Here is a 4,067-nt window from a genome sequence, read left to right as displayed (position 1 = left end):
TCATGTAAGGAAAAAGAGAAATAAAAAAATAACAAAATGGCAAAAGACGTCCTTTACGTTTAACCTGATTTTCATTAGACGTCCTTTAATGAAAGAAATAGCAAAAAGCATACATCATGTTTCAAATTCCTTTCACGTTACGTCCTTTGGCACTAACCAAGTTAATTTTTTTCGTTAAATCTGATTATGTGCCTTGCACATGAGGGTATTTTTGTAATTTTATATATAATTTATTTTATAATTAAAAATAACAAATAATAAAATGCATAAAGGACAAAACTCTCTCTCTCTCTCTCTCTCTCTCTCTCTCTCTCATATGTTTCACTCCCTAGCCGCCACCACCACCTGATTCAATTTCACGGCCACCATCGCCATCGTTCTCCAACACCCCATCGCCATCCCAAAGCCACCAAAACTGCTAGCACACGACCACCACTCTGAGCCACCACCATCTCTCTCTACAATCCATCCACCAACCAAACAACAACCACAACTTGCTGCCGATTGTTCCTGCCACCACCACCTAATAACCAATCAAACACCCTCCGCCACCACAACTTCCCCACCACCGCCATTAGCACCAGCCAAAATTCAAACCCTAAAACAGAACTAAGGTTTGAAATTTGGGGCTTTTTTTCCGACGAGATTGTATGGCTCCGAGTTGTTAGATGCTGGTATAAAAAAGAAAGGAAAGAGTAAATGGTGAGAAGATAACAAAGTCCACACAAGAAGGTTGAAAAAACCCACCAAGAACCGCTGTCTCCATCGCAGTCGCCGGTGCCAGCGCCGCCTCTCCCACATCCCCGAGACAAATAAACTGAAGCTTCACGAATCTGGATCTATGCGGTGGTTGTGATAGGTGTGGTGGCGGTGATAGGCGTAGATGGTGGTGGTTGCTGGAGGTTGGTTGGTGGCAGAACGAGGTGGTGGCGATGGTGGGATCTTTGTTGCCGAAAATCTAGTCTAATCCTCCAATAAAACAATCGGGTTTCGGGAACCACCGTAGTTGGTGTTTGCAGGTGTGGTGGTGCGGCGGTGGTCCAGTGGAATCTATGGGGTAGAGAGGGAAAGAAAGGGAGTAGAGAGAGAGAGAGAGAAAGAAGAGAGAGAGGGTGTGTGTTTGGGAGAATTATCTTTTATTTTTAAATATATTATTTTCCTCTTAAGTATTAAATAATTTGTAAATTACAATACTACCCTCACATGCCCTGCACATGTCTAGATTTAACGAGAAAAATTAACTTGGTTAGCGCCAAAGGACGTAATGTGAAAGAAATTTGAAACATGATGTATGTCTTTTGCTATTTCTTTCATTAAAGGACGTCTAATGAAAATCAGGTCAAACGTAAAGGACGTCTTTTGCCATTTTGTCTAAAAAAATTAGAAAAAAGGCAATAATTACGGTGGTAGTTCAGGTTTGGATATTCAAATAGGGTATTATCTAATACCATACCCGTTTTATACCTCTAATTTTTAAAAAAAAAAATTGTATAATCAATCTAAAACTCCAAAATGCATCTGACCCTCTCTAGATATGAAGTTAGGTATGGTCATTGGTCAACCTAACATAAGGTATTGATAACAAATAGTGTCTATTTAAAATGATAATATTATTTTTGTTATATATAAGAATAAGTGAATCACCTAAGAGCAAATATTATTATTATTTTTTATTATTTTTATTTAAAAAAAAGAAAGTAATTAATAAATAAACTCCTGGTGTTATTGGAGCAGCCTTAACTTTGTTTCTTTATGGCAGCTTTCACTTGTATTAGTGGGATGATTATGTATTATGCTCCCATCTTCCTTTTAATTTCTCAACTATATTACTTGGGTCGGGTTTTAATGATAATTAAAGGGTTCAAACTTATGTTATTTGTACCTCACGCAACATTGTTGTAATTTTCTAAGAAACACTATGAATATGACTGCAAAATCCGGATCATTGGAAAAAAAAAAAAAAAAAAAGAAAAGAAGCAAACCCAAATGATCGGATCCGGGTCGACCCAAAGGAGAAATACCCATTTCTATTTCTGTGTTAAATGAAAAGGGGAAGATTGCATCGCTTTTGAAAAGAACCAATTGGATACTTTTCTTGTGGTTCTCCACATTCAAAAGCCTTATTTATTTCATCATTATTCATTAATAAAAAATCTAAAACATATTCTTAGTAACACTTCAATTGGTCTTTTGGTTTTTGGTATAGTGACATGAAGCGATAGTTAACATTTGGAATCTATATCGTTTTAGTTTCAAAACCTGATTTAATGAAGTTTTCCAGCAATGGTGGGCTTCCTCATTGATAATGTTTCCGGGGAGTCAGGTATGACGCATATGAATATTTGACATCCCGTCTCAGGACAACTCACTCGGGTATTAAGGATAGTTCCAAACAATGTTAGAAAAAATAAAGTACACACAAAGTTTCTTTAAAAAATCTAATATTTTAGTAGTAAGTATGATATGCGTTACTCGTACTTTTTTGGCGTTCTTAAATAAAAAAAATATATTATTTCAAACAAATAGTATCAGAAAATGAAAATCCAGTTTACTCAATAGAGAAATTCGTATTCTTTTTGAGTAACCTAAAATAGAAGTATTATAATATATTATTTTAAACATATATACATAAATATTGAATTGAAATTTTATATATTTATTTTCTTTTAGCCAAATCTGATGTAATAATAGTTTATATCTTAAAAGATGAGTACTTTTTGTATGGTTTTATTCATAGTGAAGTTTAGCATCGAATCCAATATATAGTAAGCATAGTGTTTACTCTATAACCCTCATCCTCCTCTCTTTGCTCTCTCAAAAGAGAAGTTTTGAGTGTTTTATACAAATATGGACAAGCTCGATGGTAAAGAATCAACATACGCGAACTTACACGAGATTTCACCAGATAGTGTTGGTGAAGGCTGGTGGAAGTCCTACGGGACGTCAATTTCTTTGGGCCTTCTTGCTACCACAATCTTCATATCCATGTTCATTATTATGGCGATTATTGAACACTTCTTCAAAGCAAATGATTCATTTCATTTTAATGTTCAACAAACCAGCCACCTGCCCGATAACCCAAGACCAATGCACAAGCTTTTGGACTCCCAACTACATGTAAGTCACTTCACGATGTGTAAATTGCAAAGTTATATTGTTTTCAGTTTAGGTGTGGTACAAGTCATTGAAGCATAACGTTTGTTATAGGTACAAGTGAGAAATGCAACAGATTTATCGGTATTGATGCCGGGGCAAAAATATCCAACCTACATTGCACATGCAACACCTCTACCTTGTCCAAGGGAAGGAGTGTATTGGCCTTCACATCAGTAACACAATATTATCCATCCTTACAACTTACAACTAAGCATAATGTTATTAGTTTATGCATCATATGATTGTACCCGTTTTCGAAACATATTATTTTACTTTTGTATCGAGGTGAATTACTTGGTCATAATTTTGTATGCAAACTCGGGCATCTATGTAGAGAATATTTATTAGAAGTTCAAAGGAACAAAGCCCGACAAGAATCAAACATGCTATCTTATGTTCGTTTAGTTTGCCTGAGTGGAATGAGAAAATGAAACGGCATGAATACTTTCATCACCTGAAATTCCGCTTCATTTATACAAAAAGTGTTCGCATTTATTTTTCAGCATCAAACTAGTTTGTAAACTTTAAACTTAAATAGGTTTGCATTCATTACAAAGTTAGACGTCACAATGCAATCTTAAAGCATTCACAACATCTTCTTCATATTTATCACAATCTCTAAATATAAAATACAAAGTTATCGATTTTGCATCTCTACAAAATGTTGTCCACACCATCTGTATAATTTCAAGAATAGTGTTATATTTTGATGATTAATTAAGAGTGTGTTTTGACATACAGTGGCGGAACTTGAACAGTTACATTGAAGGGGCCAAAAAATTTTAACTAGTCATAAATTCATACATATAAAGCAACCAAAAATTTTTTGTATCAAATAAAGAACATAAATCCCAAAAAATGAATATGAGCTTTCGGATATGAGGGACAAAAGATATAAAACATAGCATAAC

This window comes from Bidens hawaiensis, unplaced genomic scaffold, assembly GCF_021521415.1.
Source record: "Bidens hawaiensis isolate Kalapana, Puna unplaced genomic scaffold, B.hawaiensis_p1.1 tig00024477_1, whole genome shotgun sequence".
In the NCBI taxonomy this organism is placed as follows: domain Eukaryota; kingdom Viridiplantae; phylum Streptophyta; class Magnoliopsida; order Asterales; family Asteraceae; genus Bidens; species Bidens hawaiensis.
Note: the sequence above shows the minus strand (reverse complement) of the source record.